General features: G+C 40.2%; 1 protein-coding gene and 1 long non-coding RNA gene across 7 annotated transcripts in view; one reads left to right on the plus strand and one right to left on the minus strand.

The window, feature by feature from the left end:
• The window catches only part of LOC108245704, a 541,596-nt gene that overhangs the window by 293,549 nt on the left and 224,611 nt on the right, over window positions 1-23,436 (plus strand). The window lies entirely within an intron of this gene.
• Window positions 1-23,436, minus strand: part of LOC108245699 (beta-1,3-galactosyltransferase 1-like) — a 185,337-nt gene that overhangs the window by 9,879 nt on the left and 152,022 nt on the right. The gene's annotated exons all lie outside the window — the stretch shown is intronic.

Genomic DNA, 23,436 nt, shown 5'->3' on the forward strand with positions numbered 1-23,436 from the left:
AGGTCAACACTTATATGTTTCTTCTCATTAAATGTACCAAACTTGAATTAGTGGACTGGTAAACCTGTGTATTTGTCTTCTTAAGTGACTAAAATATGAGAAGAACTTTTTTATCTCTCTCCGACTACAAAAACTTGGACCTCATGATTCAGCAGCTTGTAGAACCAGCTTTAACTTGAAGCAGTGATTTTCTGACTATCAGTCTCTCAAATGGTTGTGGAGGAATTTTGGCCCACACTTCTTTCAACATTGTCTCAGTTTGGAGTTTGACTGGACCACTGTGACACCTTGACTCTTTTATTTCTGAGCTGTTCTGTTGTAGATTAGGGATTATTGTCCTGCTTCATGACCCAGTTTGGTCCGAGCTTCAGCTGTCAGACAGATGGCCTCACATTTGATGCTAAAGTCCTTTGGTCTACATAGGAGTTCATGGTTGACTCAATAACTGCAAGGTGCTCAAAACAAGCCCCAAACCATGACCTCTCCACCACCATGCTTGACTGCTGGTAGGAGTTTAGGCTGATTTGTGTTTCTCCTTGTGTATTATGGGGAAACATCTTTACTTTGTCCCATTTATTCAAAGAACAATGTTCCAGAAGTCTTGTGGTTCAGTCAGATGAAACTTTCTAAACCTGAGCTGTCTTGCTTTACTCCTTTTAGAAAGAAGACGCTTTTACCTGGCAACCCTTCCAAACAAGCCATAATTGTTCAGTCTTTTTCTAATTGTCCTTGCATAAACTTTGACCTTTGAGCTTTAACCTGCTAACTGTGGCCTGTAGAGACTTAGATGGAGCCCAATTTTTATTTTATTTTTTTTTTAATTTCAACATAAGATAGGACAAACTTGAAATCAACTAACTGGGATGTCAACTCTTGAAAATGTAAGTTTTTTTTTTTAACTTGTGAATAATCTTTCTCTCTGTTTTCGAAAAATTAGGGAGCGGCTGTACTTTCCTTTATTTTTTATTTTTCCTTTACTGCATTAAAGGCATCAAAAGAAATCACAAACGACACAGGAAGGCAGTCAAGCTGATTTGATATTTTATTGTATTTCTGGCTCGGTGGGAGGATTTGGGTCACAGGAACTTTTAAAAGGAATCAGCTGTATTGTCTTTGCAATCAAGTGACCTCTACGTGGTAGCACGAAAAGGCTCGGAGGCTACAGAGCTGTGGGAGATTCGCTCCCGTTTAATGTTGCGCCCAATAATTGATTGCCGTCATTAGTGGAGCGTGGAGTGACCTTGCTTTGGGGGGAAGGGGGGCACGACTGTGGTTGGGTGAGTCAGCAACAGAGTCGGCAAAGGAGAAAAACAAAGGCGGCGGGGAGGTGGCGTAATAGTGCGTGCTGCGAGCCGTCTGGAGGCACAAACGCACAGGGCAGACACATCTGAAGGTGAATAAATCATACTCCGATCTCTAGGCTGACATCTTACATTCTCGCCGCCTGCTTCCATATTACAGATCTAATGACTGGCAGAGGGGAAAAAAACAAAACAAAACAAAACAAACAGCAAGCCGCCTCCATCAATTCTGCTTCTCATGACTGCTGATTTAAGGAACCCTGTCAAAATGCTCAGCTCTTTACAGTGCTGTATAATGATGTGGTAATAGTATCTGAAAGAGAGACATGACCTGTAAATATCATTCACTGGGGGGAAAAAAATAAACAAGCGCATAATGGATTCAAAAAATAACTCCAGTGGATATGATATTGTGTTGGAATGAGCGCGTATGTTTTATTATTACTGAACAAACAGCTTCCCCAAGGGGACAAACTCAAACAGGCTTTTCTTTAAAGCCAAGCAGACTTCAAGGCCAGCGAGTGCAGCAAGCAAATACAATGAAGCTGAAGGCTGGAGGATGCTCTGCTCGGGTGCAAATTTTGGGGGATTTTGAACGAAATACTTGTGCAGTTTTAATTTAAAAACAAACAGCTCACGAGCTTTTGTCAGTGTTGCTGAAATCAGCTGTCTGTAGCCCAGACTCATCTCCTTATCTCCAGCTCCTGCTGTTCAGTTTGGGATAAGCGTAACGAAGGGTTTCTAATCGTCGCAGGTAAACACGGAGAGGGGAAAAAAAAAGTTTCGCTTTCGCTCCGCTTTTGCGTCAGATTTCTACACCAAAGGAGAATTAACGGGTGAGGAATTTACCAGCAGTGGCCAAATTGGTTTACGTTCCTCCTAATATTAAAGAGGCACAATTAAAATGTCAGGGCTGGAAGGCTCCTGTGTAGCGTCAATTCTGCTTTTGTATCCCATATAATAAGAGGGACTCGATGATTGTCGAAGAGCAGCACAACCAGCCGTATAATCAGTATTACAGGCCACAGGCTGGACACTCTGGGCTTAGTGGAAAGCCTCTGAATGCAAAGGAGCTTAGGCACGACAGAGGAAATGGGATATCGATAGAAGCCAACAGATTTGGCCGAGGTACAGAGGGCCGATGCTCCATCCCTACTTCTGTTCCGACTTGAGCCCAAACTGTGCTGGGGCACATCGGTTTGCAGCCAAACACAGCAATCAAAAAAAAAAAACCCAAAAGAACAAAAACCTAATGATTACTCAAAGTTCTTTAAAAAAAGTTTGGTTTTCTGCACAGTCTGAAAATTAGAGGAAGAGTCTTTGTGATCCATGGCCACAACCCACCTAAAAAATAATGCAAGCAGAGAATAATGGTTAAAAGCAGTGATACTGTTATAAAAGAGTAACGACTTTATACCAGAGATTAAATACTAGTCATGAGAAAAATCAGGACATAAGTGTACAAAAACACAACATATCGCACTGTGTTATTATTTATCAAACAAAAACAAAGTCGAAAAAAACTGTGTGTAAAAACTAAGTCGACCCCTTGCTGCTTTGCGGGATTTGACAGTATCATCCAGGTGCTGCTGATCAGACAGATTGATTAACTTATCATTAGCGGGACCACTTCTGTAAAAGTAAGAGATCTGTCAGTTTTCTGCTTTGGAGCTCACAGGTGTGTGGCAACACAATGCCAAGGAGGACCTCAGAGAAGCAACGGTTTCCGCCCATCGATCTGGGAAGGGTTAAAGGTTATTTACAAACTATTTGGAGTTCACCCTTCTACATTCCAACATTTAGGACAGCCGATAATTTTCCTAGGAGTGGGCATCCCAGCAAATTCACCCCATGGTCAGACCGCACAATGCTCAGAAACTGCAAAATACCCAAATAAAACCAAACCAGCATGTTTGGAGGAAAGCAAACACTGCATATCAGCAGAAACACCTCTTACGAACTGTGAAGCACGGTGGTGCAGTCATTGAGTGGACCATGAACTCCTCTGTAGACCAAAGGATTCTAGAGTAAAATTTGAGGCCATCTGTCTGACAGCTGAAGCTTGGACCAAACTGGGTCATGAAACAGAACAATGATCCCAAACACAGCAGCTAATCTACAACAGAATGATTCAAAAAGAAAAGAATCAAGGCATTGCAATTGTCCAGTCAAAGTCCAGACCATAGCCTTATTGAGATGCTGAGGTGGGACCTTAAGGGAGTTGTGTTAAAATGAACGTCTGCAAACCTCAGTGAACTGAAATAAGATTGCAAACAAGAGTGGGACAAAATTCCTCTATGATGTGTGATACTGATAAAATCATCCAGAAACCACTAATTCAAGTTATTGATACTAAAGGAGGTTCTACAAGCTTTTAAATCATGAGGTGGACTTAGTTTCTCAATGCACAGCTTTTCCATTTTGGCTTCATTTGTGTTTAATAAAAAACAACATGGCGGGATCTGCTGTGCGTTTTTGTACATTTAAGGTTAGATTTGAATAACTGTAGAACCTGGTAAACAGCAGATCACTTTTATTATGACCTGGTACGTAATGCCCTGGAATTAAAAAAAGGTTGGACTTTCGTTTTCCCTGGATGCAACAAATTGTTCTGCATGTTTTCGGCGCATCAGGGAGCGCCAATGCTCGGCATTGTCGAGGTTCTCAGAAAAAGATTTAGCTGCAGACAGCTTCGGTCGGCTCCATACATCAGTCAGACTTGTGTCCCGAATGCTAATCCTTCGTAGAAATTGTATATCACAGCTTGATTTATGGCTATAATATGTTTCACTGTCCCACTGGGTGACATTGAAGTTATACAACATGGTCGCTCAGTGCTGCATCAGGGAAAGTGGGGACAATGCTCCGAGACGACACATAAATTATGCTAATACCACTGAGGCATACTCCAAGCACTCCAAGTTAAACATTATGTGATGTCAGTTGGCAAAGACACATGCAACAAGGAAACAAACCGAGGCATTTGAGGTAAAAGCAGTTAGGGATTAATATGAACGTGTAACACTTAAAGATCTACCCGTAAAAGTCAGAAATAATAGCAATGATGAAATGTATACGTAGTTGTCACCAGAGAGCCTATTTGTTTCCCTGCTCCAACACACCTGATTCAGTGGTTAAATCACCTCTTCATGTTCTGCAGAAGCCTGTTAATCATCCATTGATTCAAATCAGGTGTGTTGGAGTTGATAAACAAATAAAACATGCAGGATGGTGGCCCTCAAGGACCAGGGTTGGAAACCCCTGGTTTAGACAGTCTGAAGCAAGACTGGTCACTTTTTAAAACTTCTGTATAATCCAGGCCACACTTTTGCTGAGCACGTACTCTTCTACAGTGGCCGTCACGCATTCAGGTGCACTCAACCTAAAGTTGCTTGTGTGATAACTTCTAACAGAACCATGTCAGGAACTACACACCTGCAGTAGAGTGATTCACCATGCTCAAGAGTGGCCAGGAGCAAAGTCAAATCAAAATTCACTCCCTCCCTCTAACCTTTAGCTCTATGAATACATTTTGCATAGAGGAGTAGGGTACACTTCAAACGAAGGTGTATGTGCTGTGTTACCAAAGAGACTCATATATCAAAGTAAAACTATTTTATTGTTACACCAATCATCATGATGTCTACTTTAGTTTTTGGTGTATTAGGTTTCAGGTTAGTTTTAATCATCTTTACCAAGCATAAACGGTGTGCTGATATTTGCTGCAGGTTGGATATCTCTACAATACACCATTTGTGAGCATATTAACGTTATATCTGTCTATGTAAAAAAATACATTGTGGACGAATGATAATGTATGGACTTCCTGAAAAGGCATCCCATTTTGTAGTGGGATATTTTAGACAGTACAATTTGCGACTCAAAATAAAGAGCAAAGGGGTGACACTCGGAAATGGGATTTGTCTCAAATTCATTTAATTTAAACATGTTATACTGATATTAGCTGCTTAGAATATTTAAACATAAAGGCAGCACTATGAAAGATTATAAGACACAGGTGGCTTTTGTGCTGCTTGAATATACTTTAAAAAGTCAATCAAAGTGAAATATTAGTATTTTTTTAACTTAAGATTATAATTCATGTCGACTGTTGCAATTAACTTGAGGCAGTGGATGAAGTTCAGTTGCTTTTTGGAGTTTGGAATGTTGCAAATTGTATTAAAGTGCTATTTAGTTTGAATAAAACAATATTTTAGTCAGCCGATGTCATGCAGACCAAGCTTTGCATAGAGTCAGAATGTCTATCAGTGTCATGAAAAGATGCTCATCTGAGAAGACGATGTCTGTTCAACAGTGGAATGTTTTGTCTTACTACTGCCTCCGAGATAACTAGAAGATAAAAGTATCATAGTTGCTACTCTCAGCATTAATTAGCCAGTTTGTACAACTGTCTGACTTATATGAAACCATAAATATCCATTCATCCATCTTCATGTCGCGGAGGCAACAGGTCCAGGAGAGAAACCCAGACCACCCTCTCCCCAGCGCACCTCTCCAGCTCCTCCTGGTGGATCCCAATGAGCTCCCAGGCCAGAGAGAATACATAATCCCTCCAGTGAGTTCTGGGTCTGCCCCAAGGTCTCTTCCCAGTGGGACATGATGGAAAAACCACTAAAGGGAGGCGTCCAGGAGGCATCCTAATCAGATGCCTGAACCACCTCAACTGGCTCCTTTTGAGGAGGAGCAGCAGCTCTACTTCAAGCTCCTCACCTTATCTCTAAGGCTGAGCCTGGCCACCCTACGGAAGAAGCTCGTATCCTGGATTTTGTTGTATCGGTCATGATCCAAACATGACCATAGGTGAGGATTGTTTCTAGATGGACCAGTAAATTGAGAGTTTTGCCTTTCGACTCAACTCTTTCTTTGTCATGATTGATCTAACCATAATTATAACCACAATTATGATTGTCCAAATAAATTTATCTCCAGCTGTCAATCTTTGAGTCCTTTTGTTTAATAATGATTAAAATATAAAATCAACAAGTTTCAATCGCTTCAGAGTGACTTCCAGCTTGAGAACACAAGTTGTTTTTAAGTAAAGGCATCATTCTGACCAACTTTAAATTTTACTTTAACTGATCATTTCAGGGTAAATGACAACACACAAAGTTCTTAGTCAAGTGTACTTGAAAAGGCTTTGCAGCTGGTTGCCTTTTTTTTCCTTGTCTTGTTTTGGATATTTTGCTCCATAATTAAAGTAATCAAGACCTGACAGCTGAAGAGAGATGTATATGGACAATCATAATTACGATTCCACATAATTCACACAGTCTTGCAATTTGGATCCTCGAGATCATAGCCACAATGATACTGATGTTTCTTAGTTAGCTCTAAGGTGATAATAAGACAAAACATTACACTCAGACAGACATTGTCTTTGCAAATGAGCATGTTTTCAAAACACTGGTAAACATTCTGACTCCAAGCAAAGTTTTTTCTAGAATTGTGCGGCACTGGCTAAAACAGAAACAGTGTTTGAAAAAAAAAATGTTTGCGTTCCATTTCCATATTTCTAGGACATTAAAGTTTCAACTTTTTCTTTTTTAGAATATACTTGGGGCCACTATCTATGCACAAAAAAGGTTGCGTACGCCATGTTCCACGCACATGTTGGGAAGTAAAAAAATAAACATCGCATGAAACAGTGCATAAATATACTTTAACTTTTAACCTGCAGTGAGAATGTGTGGACGCCACCTAAACGTTTATCAGTGGACAGCATCAAACTACAAAGTACTGAAACTCGCTCAAAGAAAACAAATGTATGATTTGGTTTTCTGAACTTAATGGGCATTTGAACATGTTTTCTTATGAGTTTGAGAATTTATGGTTCAAAGCCGAACAATGAAAATGAACCACAATTAACCTCGCACAACATAACATATAACATGCCTTAAAAATGACTGAAACAACCTTAATCCAATGTAAACTATAGTTTCTTTCATTCTTGTCACATGTAGATGTAAACAGGCTTCAAGACCGCATGCTTGCAGGACGCACAGACAGCTGAGGCTCATAAAATGAATCTGGATTGTTACTTCCATTCTTACTGAGAAGGAAAATGTGTCAGATCAGTGTATTAACTCAAAACAGGTAATTTGTGATGATTCCAATGGTTGACAATGACATGCAATATTACATATTGAACTGGCACCGGAAATACATGGCTACCCCTAGTTACACAGCCATAAATAGCTGCATAAAGTTGTGCGTAATTCACAGTGGCAGCTTTGCAGAAAGACATCGCCTATAAAAGAATTTGGAGGGAGTGTGTTTTCAGGGATCATACCGACCTGCTGGCACATGATGACGTCCGGTTTATTTTCTGATTTAGATTGCTCAGGACCGTTCTTTTGGAACTCTGTGCTGAACTGGCCCCAGCCTTACACAGGGGAAACTAGGAGGAAGCGGTGCATTGCCGGTGCCAATTCAAGTCCTCGCCACTCTGGGGTTCCTTGCTACCTGAGCCTTTCAGACAGAGCTGGATGACAGGTTGAGTGTTTCATCCCTGAGCTGTGCCATGCTAGCTGAGGCAACCTCATCCATATGATGCCCAGATATATCAAATTCTGAAACATTCTATCAGTGTGAAACAACTTGTTTCTTGACATATACTATTGAATAAATAACCCTCTAAATTCTACCATGCCACTGAGTGCCTCTGTGTTCACCTCATTATTCATTTACAATAATAGTGTGCAATTCAGGTACAGTAAGTAGTGTCTAACATTATTGGACGAGAGGCGATGGGCAGCAGTCCTCCGCTTCACTACCACCTCTCTGTCTGACCATTTAACTTTCTGCAGCTGTGCGCTGCTCTGACGGCAGCAGCTTCACATGCACCGCCACTCCTTGCACTCGGGGCAAATGCCAGGAATATATGTAGACATAGTTGTGGATCACGCAGAGAGGAGAATCACACATGCGGGACCTATTTGCATCTATCTGCATTTGTCCATGGAGGCATGTCAGGGGAGGTGTCTTATGTATCGGTTCCACGCAAATTGGGATGTAAGAAGGATAGGAAACGCAGAAACATTACTTCATGAATTTTGTTCGTACACCGGCTTTCGGTATGAAAGCTACGCACTCTTTTGAGGAGCGTTGCATTTCGGAAAGTTGTCTTTAGCTGTGCCTTCTCCGAACATGCAAGCCCACACGTTGCTGCAAGCTGAAACTCCTGTTTTCTATTCCCCGGAAAGTGAATTTGTCTGCTTTCAGTGCAACCTATTGATTCAGGGTTCAAAGTTCAGTGTTAATCCTGCCTGGGAAAGAGTTCATTTTCAGTCATATCAGGTAATCCGCGGATCGCATAGCTGCGCACACGCAGAGAAATGTTTGTTTAGGACTCAAACAAACCGAGGAGCCAATCAATACAAAAGCAGCATGCAGTGAAATGCACACACACCATGTGGCATCGGCCGCTCAAAACCATCTCTTCAGTAAACTTTTATCCCTTAACAAATCTTTTTCTCAGGTTTTCCTTTTTGACACTGACCCTCACCCTGAAACAAGCAAGCAGATGTATTAAGTCTCTAATGACCATCTTAGATTCTGTTATGACTTGAAATGGTCTCTCAGGGTGATTCTCCATTTTTATTTTGTATTTGTAATATTTGTCAGTAAAGCAATAAAACAGGATTTCATAATATTGGATGAGTGTAATATCCTGGAGGGGGGGGGGCACTTCCATCAACAACACCAAATTCAAACGGCGCAAGCAGGCGCACGTACGAAGTAATAACAATGAAGAGAGTGACAGTCGGGGAGCTTGACTGTAAATGATCTTTCTGAGAGTTGGACGTATTCGCATCACCACTGCCATCACCATTCCGAGAGATTACCCTTCTCCCATCATGCATCCTGTTTATACAGCTGCAAACAAAAAGGCACCCATCTCCTGGGCACTCAGCGATGTGAACCGCATAGGAATGATTCATGTAAAGTGTTTCGCTTCGAAAAATGAGCCAACCGTCAATTGGAGATAAAAAAAAAGAAAATAAAAAGTGCCACTTCACCTGATGATGGATCGGAGAAAGAATTTGGATAAGTGATGGTCCATTCTGAGCACAAATGGGTAATTTAGGCACTTAGCTGATAAAATTAGATCAATTCTAAGTACACCATGCTCTCTACTTAAAGAATGATGAATGATGTTTTATTTCTTTTTGAGTTGGGCAGTATTTTAAAAATAAAATGGGAAAAGGTGTATTTCTGTCCATAGCAGTTTATCTGAAGTTTATGTTGCTGTTGGCCACACCTTCCACCTGGCTGGGATCGTGGTGCAGCTGAACTATCACTAATCATGACGCGAAGATTGATAGCTGGTCACAAGGAGCCAGACGAAGGAACAGCTGGGTGAGGTTACTGTAAGGAAACAGCAAATCTGTTGGTCATCTAAGTCTTGGCCAAACAAAATACGGATGCTTAACAAGAGAGTGGAACACTTAACTTCTGCGCAATGATCCTGCTTACTTCAGGGGAAAAGTCCACGTGGACTGGCGATGAATGGAAATCCAAACTCCAGATGCGTTTTGTTAAGAAAACTGCTTTAAATAAGACTACGTTCCTTTCAAGCTTTTATTAAACGTGTTTGAATTGTTTGGTCCTAATCAGGCTCCTTTGAAACGATCTATTTTTCAGTTTAAAAATTTATTTCATACACATGGCGAGTACAAATTACAGCACTGGACCACGGCACCACCAGTCTACAGCGTTGGCCTTTTGGAAGTGGCCTGGACCTCTGATCTGGGTTATAATATCTTCAGGGTCTGTCTCGGCGCCTCCAGGAAGCGATCGTCTTAGCAACAAACTAAGAGGGGGGGTCCTTATTCTCACCGCATGACCAGCACTCAAGCAATGAGGCCTGTTACTCTGGAATGTAAGATCCATGATGCTTTGTCTGTTTGTTGAGGTAGTTTGTGTGCACCTAATTTATCTTTCTAAAGTAAATAAGAACTAGAAGTTTACTACTCTGAAGAAGCCATTTTGTATAACTTTTCAGAACAGAAACACTGCTTTGCTCCTCCTCTAGAAACACAACAACTTAATCATACAAAGGGTAAAGACCATAACTACAAATTAACCATGAAACATAGAAAAAGAGTAAATATATAAATGAGATACAATCAAGAAAAGGTAAATGTATATGTCAATTTATATTTGGCTAAATATTATGTGTAAAAAACAATTGAAGGTCATGGCTGATCAACGGGCACAAATGTTATAGAAAAACTTTCATAATATAGATTGAAGTTCATTAGCCTGGATAAATGTTCTATAAGCTGCTTTAGTTTGCTGTTTTGGCTGTCGGTGTTTGTAACAGGAAACTAATTAAGTTGTTATTTTCAATAGGTTAACCAGTAGCTGCTGGTAATGATTTAGGCAATTTACACATTTATTTCACTTTTTCCCTATTGAAATGTCTGGGAGATTTCTGCGGCTGAATGCCCACAGAAGGAAAGTTCTACATTTATTAACAGCAAAATACATTATATACACAATATAGCCATGCAGTTACAGTAAAAAATATTCTCAAAAGGCAAACCACTGAGAGTGATCTCAGTAAAATAAGGTGGAGCTCTGCGGCGTAGAAAAGCCAGCTTATCAGATGAACTTGTATGCCAAGGGCAACAATTAATATCAAAACATCTGCTCACACACACAGGAAACACACTCCATACAACTATGAGTCGAACACAATGCAGTCACTAACTGACCTATTAAAACATCTGGACGGGGCTGACGGGGGTGGAGGATTAGCCCTCGTGCGAACACACGCGCACAGCAGAACCTCCACCGCCGCGCAGACTCCGAGGAGTTATCAGGAGGCACCATCGTGGCGCCGGCAGACAGGTACGGCGCGGAACAGGCCGAGCGAGTCTCGATTATACGGCGGGGGCACCGATAGCTGCACCTGTGGAGATAAGGCGCACGATTCCGGGGCTACAACGGGGAGAACACACGGCGAGGCGGAGGCGGAACGCTCGTGAGCTCTTATCCAACAACGTGCTCAAGCGCAGATACCTCCCTGTGATTTATTTGGATTCTGTGTCACAAAAAATAATTAAAAAATAAATAAATAAAAATAATCCTCAGGCTCACACCTGCCTGTCTTCCTTTTCAGACTGGCAGACGGTCCGGTGGGGATCGACCAGCTCTCTGACTTGCACGAGAACACACTTGTGGCACTGCTGATGAGAGCACAGGATGAGGACATGCAGCTTCAGCACTCCCTGAGAACAACACTCCAACCTTCTTAGGGGCTACTGGGAACAACACACACCGGTGTCTGAGGAGCGGCTGTTTGCATTGAGCTGTGAGCTCTGTCCACGTATCACCACGAAATGTGTTACAGAACCAAAGAACAATGATCTCCTGGATATCTGGTCATCCACTTGTGAACTTGTTCAGGGAATCAATGGGTTTAGGGCTGGGAGATGCGCAGGAAAGCTGCTTACCGGCATTTCCAGCCAACAGTGCAAAATTAATCCTGATAAAGTGCTTTGTGTGTGTATAAACATGCCCAAATCCAAAGAAATCCCTCCAAGGAACCAAATACGCTACATTTAATAATAATATTAATAAAAAAAACAAAGCAAGTTTTAACTATCTACAATTTAAAACTATTAAAGTGAGATCAGTAAGCAGCTTCTGTTGCCTGCTAAGGCCACAGGTTAGAGCCCAATTATTTAGATAACAAGGAAACTGTAGTTTGAATTTGAGAAGTCAAAAACGGCGTACGGATATGGAACACTGGAGAAACCGCAGAGAAGCTTGCCTTTGTTTTTTTCAGATCTCAGTTTTGAGTTCTTAGTTGGATGAAACAAGCAAGCTGAAGACATCATGAAGGGCCCAAAAAATTAAAAGTTTTTTTTATGTTTGAGTGGATAAATTAAGAGTATAATCAGGAACAAAATGCTAAAGATGAAGTGTACCATGAAAAAAAATAGCTCCAACTCACTCAATTTTTCAGATACTGAGCTAAAATTTGGTGTGGTAGTAGCTGAGAGTCATTCACAACATGAACTCTGAGATAAATAAACTACTCCTTTTCAAAACTTTACAGAGACTTTTAAAGTCTCTGTAATAAGGGCAAACAGACCAACACAAAGACTGAAAGTTAAATGGTAGTAGATGCACATCTGGTGACAACTTTAATTACATTCAAGTCTGTCCAGTGGCTTATGAGCTATTTTGCTAACAGGCAGACACACAAACAAACAGGCAAAAACATTATTGCCCCGTTTTCGGTGGCCGGTGATAATGCTGCCTGCGTTGCTTTTTGCTTCCTTCTAAAGTAAGAAATACATCCTGCCTGATGAAATGAAATGATATAATACAACCACTCCATGATACACACGCATAAATCTCATTGTTCTGTAGAAATCCCAGCTGGTTCTTGAGCTGGTGTGGCGTGCGAGCAGCGCGATAACCTGCGGTTTGGACCCCCACAGCTGCCTCGGCGCGTTATCTGCAGTCAGCACGAGACCCGGTCGAAGGCCTCGCTGGTCAGCGTGCCCACCCAGTAAATAAATGATTTCACCCATCGGAGCTGCTCAGCTTCGTGAAGCATTTCGACTCGTGTGTGTGTGTGTGTGTGTGTGTGTGTGTGTGTGTGTGTGTGAATGATGAGCAGAGGGCAGGGAGAAGTGCAAACTCTTTTAGCAGCGTTTACAGTTGATCCTAATCCTGACAGATATACAGGATCTCATTTTATTATACTGCCAGCCTGACAGAAACAGTTCCAGTTAAAAAAACAAACAAGCAAAAAAAAAAACAAAAAACGAACAAACACACCCACACAAGTTTGGATTTCTAACCTTAGGACATTTTATTGACTTTTATTCATTTATGTGACCCAGGGGTTCTACTGTAGATCATAGGTCAGAGGTCCAAAACATGTAGCCATGAGCAAATTCTTTTTAATTAAACTTGTTTATATCTTACAACCTAAAGAAATGCCACTGTTTGCCTACATTTGTTTGCTTATGATCCTGATCTACTCTAACTTTTGACAATAAACTTTAATGTAAACTGTAGTTTTGCAGGAAATTTCAATGTAACATTGCTTAACTTTATTACTTTTCATGCCTCCACAAAATTAAGTACCTCTGTTTTCACACAGACAAAAAGATGTTAAATAAACTGAACTTAAAGACAATGTAACATCAAAATGATTAAGGTAAAAGTTACAGATGCTGGTGAACTACCGACTAACCATGTGTGAAAAATGGCACTGTCTGCCGTCAATGAGCTGCAGAACCTTTGGTACAACAAGAGTATTGCCAACGGGACAGAGTCCACCTGTTGGTAGGCATAATCTAGGGGAAAAAGGATTTGACATTTCTGAAGCTGGAGCAAGGTTCTCACAAAAGGGTCACCTGTGACCTTGACCTTTGACCCCATGACCTTAAAATCAATAGGAATCATCGCAGACCCATGTGCCATTTGACAATCCTATGTTACACCGTTGCAGAGTTAAAACAGTGACAGGGTTTTCACAAAGGACTCACCTGTTAACTTGACCTTGAAATCAATAGGGATCACCCCTGACCCATGATGTGTCCAGCTGTACAGTTTGACATTTCTACGATAAAAGGTTATCAGTTTAGAGCTCGGACAAGAAATTGTCCACAGAGGGACGGCGCCATACCATCGTGCGTCCCCTCTTACGACGGGCGATTATAAAACGTTGTCAGACGGCGTAACAGACTTAAATGTTCACTGGTGTGGGACTCATCATGCTCTGGTACTGGTGGATTGCACAAAGTAGGAACAGGTGAAATGGACCTAAATTATGATAATTTTTTTTTTCCGTATTTGTGTGGATAATGATTAATTTACAATAAAATATATTCCACTTCAATGCCACCTCATATGTTAGCCAGAAACCGGATAACTGGGTGTGCATCATGGGGTTAGGGTGAATTACAGTCAGTTTAAAGGATTTGTTTGTGTATTAACAAGTCTTTCAGTAACGAAGTCAGTAAAGACCAAAACTATTTTTTCCAATTTCATTCATGCATCTTAGGGCAATTGGCAAAGAACATTTGGGTTAACTAAATAGGTTTTCTAACATTTAATTGTTTATAATAAAGTCTGTTTGGAATTTGCTGGACTGGCTCCTTAAAATGGCATAAAACTTAAGATTACGCCCACTTAATGTACTATACCACAAGGTTATTACACTAAACTACAAAACATTAACTTTGCAAGTTACATTCACATATAAGATAACATAATAAAATGTATAATGAAATCTACATCTGCTGCTGTTACGTTAGCAAACACATCAGCTGACAGTTTATGTGCTGGGCTGGGCTGGAGCACAAACATACTTTGTCAGCATTTACTGTTTTTATTGCTGGAAGGTAAATTATTACTGTAGGATTCTTTAAAAATTTTTATACGATGTATTGTAAATGGTACAATACTGCCCATCTGTAGCACAAAGTAAATGGAACAATGAATAAAGATGCCTAACTCCTAAATTCTTCAACTTCACCTCAAATCAACAACTAATTGTCCTGTTGGTGTTCCAACAGGACAATGGTTTCTGATAAAGCAGGCTAACATGAAGCTTCTGGAATGGCCTTCCCAAAGTCCGGACCTCGACTCTACTAAAGATTTGTGAACTTCATGTACTTAAAAACCAGGTCCGGGCCACAAACCCAACCCAGTTAAGTGAATGGCACCAATTCCACCAAGAAGAGTAGAATTCCACCAGAATTGTGGACACAAAAAGCATGCGGTTGACTTGCTAAGGGAGGTTCAACCAACTATCAGTAGGGATGTATGGATTTTATTGAGCCTGCACGTATAATTTGGACCCTGTGAGGGTTAGAGAAAACCAATAATAAAGGGTTATGGTTAGTACTGTGCACTCAATTCTTCTTTTAAATCATTAAATCTTGAGTGCGCAGACTTGGGCATCTAAAATCCAACATAGCAGCACCCATATATTATGTGTTCACTTGAACAAACCAAGTAGATTGAGCCACTTTACCCATCCTTATTTACAATCTTTAGTACAGAGACATAAAGAAGCAACACAGACAGTAATTCTCTCACTGTTTAACCTCTGGTAAACTCATCAGTATTGGCTGAAGGAGTAACCACAGAGGCTGTATTAACCTTAAAGTGTGCCTTTGTTTGTGACTAAGCAGTATAGAGGAGGCACTGAAAGATTATAGACACTGATTCTTTAGGTAAATTTAAAGAGCAGCTGAAAAAAACCCCACAATCATACATTTGGTTTATAACCAGATGCATGATAGGTGATGGCAATGTCATGGTGACTACTTCCTGGAAAGAACAAGAAAAACACAAAAAACAAAACCCAAAAAGGATTATATCATAAAAAAATAAATGGAACTTAAAAATAAATCCCACTTATCACCTCCAGCTAACAGACGAAGGATTTTTTTTTTTTATTTGTTTTGTTTTCTAAAGAATGATTGAGCTCTGGATGGACAAGGTTAACTGGTGTGGATACTGGCTGGCTGCACCTCCAGCCCGGTGTTTAATGAGACCTTTTCAAACATTCCAGCCTCCCGGCAAGACTTTCACTTTCCGACTCCCCTTACAAACACAGAGCGAAGCCAGGCGAGTGAGGGGAAAATGTAGAAAATCAAGTAGCAGAGGGAAAGGAGGTAAAAAAAATGTAATAATGGAGAAATGAGGAGGGGGGAGGGGCAGCCCTTAAACCTCCCGAGTATGATTTTTACTGTCTCGTGGCACCAAATGACCATAATATATCTGCAGTGGCTTTAATGGGATTGTTGATCAATACCAGTGACTCAACGATTTTTCTGCCAAGTGCTGAGGCTTCAGCTTTTCGACCCTGTAAATAAAAACACCCATTAGATGACTTAACACCCCGTTAAAGTCTTTCCCTAATGAGGATTAAGGCGGCACGGATGGAGCGAGTTTACGGCGTAGCGGTGAAGCAGTGAAGACGGTGAACCGGGTCTGTTTGAGGCTTTTTGGACAGGCTCGGGCCGCGTGCTGGTAGCGCCACTCGAGCGTTCAAACAAACCGCATTAGCTCCTGACTGAACATCTGACTGACTTTATTGTCCCAGGACACTCCATTGACCAGTGATCCAAGTTGTTTTACTGTGAGCAGTCAGTGAGGAAGCAGCAGGGACTGAGGAACAAGATGGGTCTTTTATTGACAGTGAAGGTAAAATGAAAAGGAGAAACGATGGCATTTTGGAAAGCTGGGAAAAAAAATGCATTTTGTGTTTGTCATGTCACAAAAAATGGCTTTAACTGATTAGCGGTGTATATAAAATCACAGAAAAAGGCAACGTTTTCTACTTGAAGACAGGCATGACCACTGGAACTTTGGAACAACGGTTCTCTTCAGGTGAGGAGTGCTTTAGGCACCGGATTATACACCGGATTTGTTTAAAAATTGATATTTTCTGCTGCATTTTCACCTCCTGCCCACACAAACATAGTTGTGGTGCAAAAAAAAGAAGTTTTAAAAATCGCTTTTTAAAATGGACATTTCTTTTTTTGAAAAAAACTCTTGCTTATGGTCAGGGCAGACAGGGGATCAGAAACGATGATGAAAGGAGATCCAGAGCAGCGCAGACTGGGTTTGATTCTCACTGCAGATTTTATAGTGAGTAACAGCAACCCAGTAGAACATTGTAAACTTGCCCATTCCATCTGCCAAGAATAAATCTGATTCTTTGAGCTGTTCGGTAAATTGATAGCTGTAGGCAGGGTTTGCTTAAACTTCTACACCGCTGTGGAATGGAAATTTTATTTCAGAACGGGTCAACAGAAGAAGAAAATCAATAAGAACTTGTTGAACACTGGAACTCCACAATTTAAGTCAGTCTTTTAGCAACCTTTGATACAAAAAGTTTCCTTGCAAATTTTTAAATTTGAACACAGTCAACGTTTTCAGATTTTGGTGGTGTGTGTTGGTGCAAACACACAATGGAAGTTCTCGACTATTTGTACAGATCCACAAATAGGAGTCTGTGCCCTCAAAGATGTTTCAGACATGTTAAGCTTGTTCTGTTTAGGGTTGCAAAGAGGCAGAAACTTTCCAGTGGACGTTAAGCTGGGGAACTTTGGAAATATACAAAATTAGAAACTTTCCATGGGAATCATGCAGATTAACTGGACATTGGGGGTATTTTAAGCAAATTGTCATATCTAAACAAAAATAGAAACAATTTGTTTTGTTATAGGCACATAATGTCATAGGCGACCATTGAGTTTCTACCAAAGTTTATGAAAGTAACCAATTTAGTTCTCTCTTTGTAGGTACCTCTGCCAAGGAGGTTATGTTTTCAGTAACATTTGTTTGTCTATCAGTCTGTATGTGTACAAGATTACTCAAAAAGTTATGACTGGATTTTCATGAAGTTTTCAAGAAACATCAAACATGGTACAAGGAACAAGGGACTACATTTTGGTGGTGATCTGGTTAAAGTTCAAGGTCAAAGGTCAAGGTCACAGTTCAGCTAGTGAACTAACTCTGCAGCTGTATAACAGGAATGTTAAACTCCACAGCTGGACACATCATGGGTCAAAGATGATGCCTGTTGACTTCAAGGTTCATTGGGTCAAAGGTCACAGGTAACCCCTTTGTTAAAAACTTGTCTCTGTTCCAAGATGTGACCTTTTTGTTTCCTCCACCAAGGAGGTTCCGTGTCCATTGGCTTGTTTGTCTGTCTGTTAGCAAAGATCAGGTAAAAACTAAAGAACAGTTTTGGATGAAATATTCCGGAAATGTTGGAGGTTTGCGCTCTCTGAGTGCTTCTAGTTGTTGTAATCCTTTTCTTAATCCATGTACACAATTCTGAACAAGAATACTGACCTCATATATTTCAATGTTTTTTGTCATTGTGTTCACATAAAAACAAAATGAAAATCAGTAATATGCATATGACAAAAAACTACTGGATTGTCTAAATAAATGTAATTTTTTTCACACAACTTCAAACAAATATATTTCATTCTATTTAATCTTTTTTTTGGTGTTATTTGTCAGTTGTCGAAACATTTTACATTACCATTTACATCTGTCCCTACATATCGTTCCTTTCATTTTATGGTAGAGCCATAAAATCTGGTTGTTTTAGTCCACATTATTCAAAAATAAATTTCCCCAACTGTATTTAAAACACCCCATTATGGCCAACCTTCAGTACTTTAGATTTCCTGTTAATTCCCATGCAAAGTTTACAATTTTTAAAATTCCGGGACCTTTGCAACCCTAGTTCTGTTCTGGACAACCCACGGTGGAACAGCAGCACAAGCCTCGTTTCCGTTAGCGCTAAACGAACACACCAACAACCATAAACACCACATTTTAATCAACACTTGTGCCCGCTCCATCACTCATTAAACGTGCTCATTACAACTTCACATTGCCGTGAAAATGAACTCAAGCTGTGCAATCACACGTCCATTTTTGTCTCTCATTAAGAAATCTGAATGCAGAGTTAATTTCCTCTATGTAATTTTACAGAAACGATCACAGGAATTAAAACGGCAGCTATTACCAAATTCAATGCTTTTCACCACATTAAAAAAGGCAATTTATCTAAATTTTAAATTTGACAACTTTATGCAAATTCATAATAAGCAACCAATTAATTACACTTACCCCTTTTTTATTATTTTGTCTAACAGCTTATTGGAAATATGTTCCATATACAGTCTTATTGTATGAACTTACTGTTGTAGCTGACAGTAGAGGAGCACTTGAATGGCTTTGTTCCTCTGTAATGTTTGCTTCTTTGTTTCCTCCAACCACCTGGCGAGCTCTGGCTCGGAAATCAGTGAAACGAACCGAGCTCCTAGTTCCAAACCAGAGGTTAAATATTTGAGAGATTTGAGTCTGGCTGTGCTGTAGCTCACATCAGACAGCTGTCTGCCTGTCCGTATGTCAGCAGGAGTCCGGGAGCAGCTGTTCCTTTCTGGTAAAAACTGACTATCATTCGTGGCAGTGCAATAAAAACAGCGTGTTATCTGTGCTTTAAAATTTTAATCAAACTCTAGTTTTTCTACACACCGAAAGAAAATCACAGCAAAAACAAATCTTTTCAAATTGATTTTTTCCTCAAAAATCTTCAGCCTACAGGCTACTGTTGGAGACTAGCTGGTGGCTCAAAACTGTGAGAAAATAGGCGATAGTTTTAGCAACCAAGTTTTGCAAATCATGGTCTATTTTTGTTAGTGTGGCTTGCAAATCTGCATTCTTGGCCGTGCACATCATTTCTTCTGTCTGCATTGTACCCACCTTGTCAGAGTCCCCCACATTTTCGATTTATTCCAATGGAGTTCACCAGAAGTGTCAAACTCAGTTACACAAGGGCAGACAGCCAGTCATTCAAAAATCATAAATTAACCCTGGTTTTAGATGTAAAATGTCAAATCATTTGTACAGAAATATCAAAAACATTTTCCTAGTTCATATTATAAAGAATTTAGAACAAACATACTTTAATGAAAAGGAGAAAATAGATTGAACTTAAAACAACATTAGCATTTGACTTCTTATGTATGTTTCTCAATTATAACAGCTTAGAAGTCATCAACAAAACTCCAATCAAGTCAGATATCCGATATCATTTCTTGGCAACAGGTTTATCAACAACAATTTGATTGGTCTCATTTGATTTTCCCTGTTGCTCTTTCCACGTCAAAATCAAAGTTTACTGAGAAATTAAAACTTTATTTTCTCAGCTTTAAAATAACTGTCACGAGACAAGTTCACTAAATAGGCTCAGTTTTAAAGGAAAATGAGAAGCAATTGAAACTTGATCTGTCCCACACTAATGGGCCAGATCTAATACAATTTAAATGTTATCCTAAGGGGGCAGACGAAATGTTACCAAGGGCTGGATCTGGCCTGCAGGCCTTCAGTTTGACACATGTAGAGTACACTTTCATAGTGAAGATAGGCAGCTTCTGACCAGTTTTTTGTAATTATTGTTGTTTACCAACTAGTTGCCAACAGTTGCAGCCCAGTCAGTTACTGGCTTAACTTAATCCAGCTTGGTTTTCTGCACAAAGGAAGGTGTTTAATTAAATGTTTCCAATCAGGTTTGACAAAAGACATTTTAAAAATGACATTTTTCTCCCTCACAATTTTTTTTTAATTTTTTTTCCCCCACTTGCAGCACACATGCTTGTTAATGAAACTTTTGAGAAACGCTGCCACAAAATTGAGTAGAACCACCAAAATCCAATTGAACAGGGTGTACATATATATGGTGATGGCCATCTTGGGTTTGATGTGGCACCCCAATTTTCGATAGCAACCTTAGTTACACCTAGATGCAGCCACACAGCAAAATGCAAGTTGGTACCTTACCTATTTTATAAGTTGTCCAGCTCACAAGATGAACCAGATGGACGGACGAAGGGTATTTCCAAGGCAGGGACGTGCGGTCAGGGGAGGCACAAACTGGGTTGATACATGCAATTGGCCCGTGCCTGTTGCCGTATCGCTGCATGTCGCCAATATAATGGTTTATATACCCTGATTTTCAACAGTCTGTCTAATGTCTTTAACCATTTACATTTAATGTTAGTTAGTGACATATTTAGTTTTGCTGAAGGGACATAAAACCGCGGTGAAAAGGCACAGGGTGAGGCAGGCAGTACTCTGCTGCATTGAAGGGGGGCGTACGTGAGCCAACGGGAGCTTGTTGCTGCTGTCCTTTTACGCAGAGCGGAGTGAGAGTCACGTGCACTGCCGCGAGCCGTTAATTTTTATTTTACTCCATCGGACTGCTAAAATGGTAATTGTAACATTTTTTCTTATCTTATCTATAATACGTACATGAGAGAGAGAGAGAGAGAGAGAGAGAGTGTGTGTGTGTGTGTGTGTGAAGAACGCTGATGAGATATGAAATAACCAGTAGCCAATTGAATAAGCTACCCTTTTGGGTTCATATATTTGTAAATCTGACTCGAAAGGAGTCAGTGCCTCACCAACCATGAACCTCACCGCACGTCACTGTTTCAAGGCCCTTTTATTGCGTTGCGACGGGGGACAATAAAGCACCGTCTTGCCTGCATTATTGACAAGTTAATAGCAGATCGTTTACAAAAATCGTCACAGTAGTGCTTTACTTTAAATTAAAAAAATCACAAAATATTGTACTTCTTTAAACGATACATAACCCCTACTCAAAAAAAAGAAAAAAAACAAACAACAACAAACTATTCAGTGCAACAGGTTCTGAGCCAGCATTCATAAACAAATGTTTTAAAGTTTAGATTCGTTCAGATTCTAACAAAAACCGTCCCTGTCTGGGAAGGATCGATCCAGTATGGTCACTAAGATCGCCCCCCTTCTCCCCTCTTCTGGGTGGGAGAAGTTTGTGATGTGGGGCCAAGTTGCGGTATACTGTTTGTTCTGTTTTTTTTTCCTCTCAAGCATCAATGCAGCAACAGGGATGTGAAATAACAAAGGACAAAGCATGTGCGGGAGAAAGATAAAAAAAGCGGAGTACGCATCATTCAAAAACAAATTAGCAAATGTCTTCTTCTTGTGGCTCAAAAGCAGAAGCCTTCAGCTTGCAAGTCTGAACCAGTTTGATCTTCCCTTCATTCCCTCGACACCTTCCTCTCATCTCTGTCCTTGACCAACTACAAAAAGGGCCTTCACTCCAAGCAGTATCATTCAGCCGCTTGTTTGGGTTTCTAATAAAAAAAAAGTCCTCATTGATGGTGCTTCATTTGAGGGGCACTTTGACAAAAAAAATGACACCACCTTGTCGCAAAAGGCCACAAAATATCCTCTAAAACTCAGGTCCACTTAAATCATTTAAATCGTCTTTTTCAAACTTTCCTTCCAACATTTTTTTCCACAAAATGTGACTCACAGGAAATAGCTAATCGGTTACCCTGAGAACAAATTTTCCATCCACGATTTGAGTTAAAAAAAGAACACGAAGAAATACATCAATTATGGTTTAATAAACCACATTGTCACTCACCAAGTTGCACTTTTGCACAAAGAAAAACAAAACATTTAAATAAACTAAAATTAGCGTTTTGTTTCTGTTTTTGAAAGAAGGACATCAAGTTGCGTAACAGCAACTTCACTGAGGTGGGTTTATTGAAATATGTGCTCATGAACTCAATCAGACTGAGTTTTTTTGAAGCCTGAAATTTGAAAAACACAAGCTTCAAGACAAAGTAATTGACAAATGCTGGATATCTGATCAATCCCACCCTCCCACCCACAAAAAAAAAAAACACAAATATGCAGAGACAGGTAAAATGTAAACACATCCGAAAGTGGTTCTTTAGATCAAAAATCAAAGTAAACTCACTTGCATAAAAGTCAATTCATGTTGACTGTATCATGAAAATTGGTAATAAGTCTGATTGATAATAAAAGGCCTCAGAGGGTTTCCACATTTTGTGTCAAAAGCTTCAGTTATATTCATCAGTTTGTACAAGGTTCATACATCCTGATTCATACCACAGATTCTGTCTAGCTTCCAGTGATTTTCTTTTTTATTTCCTCCAGAGGGTACCTCCACCTCTCCAGACTCTCCTCCAATGGCTTCCAACTCCTACTAGAGATCACAATATCATCACCAAACATCAGAGTCCATCGGCGCTCCTGCCCTCATCTGTCGATCTGCCCATCTTCTCTGCAAACAGTAAGGAGCTCAGAGCCGATCTGGGTTGCAATCCCACACCCAACTTAAACCCATTTGTCTCTCCTGCTGCATAGATTGTCACTGTTTCTCTGAGGCTGTCCAGATTTGTTGCTAGATTCCATCATTGGAAGGGGTTGGAGCAATTACTGTCATAACGTAAATTTAATTTATGGTTTGAAGTCTGATGTTATTTTAAATTAAGTCATCGGAGGGCCCGACGGAGCTCACCCGCGGGCTGGATGTGGCCCCGGGGCCACCAATTAAAAAAGCCCTGCTGTAGGACTTTCCAAACAGAAGCAGCAAAGTGGACATCTTGGGGTAAAAAACATAAAAAGAAGTCAGCTCAGCAGCCAGTTGAAATAAATAATAAAATGAATTTTTGTTTTGTTTATTTTTCTCGACGAGTTTTAATGAATTGTTTATTAGAATCTTTCTCAATATAAATGTTTGTTTGGT

This window comes from Kryptolebias marmoratus, linkage group LG23 (genome assembly GCF_001649575.2).
Source record: "Kryptolebias marmoratus isolate JLee-2015 linkage group LG23, ASM164957v2, whole genome shotgun sequence".
In the NCBI taxonomy this organism is placed as follows: Eukaryota; Metazoa; Chordata; class Actinopteri; order Cyprinodontiformes; family Rivulidae; genus Kryptolebias; species Kryptolebias marmoratus.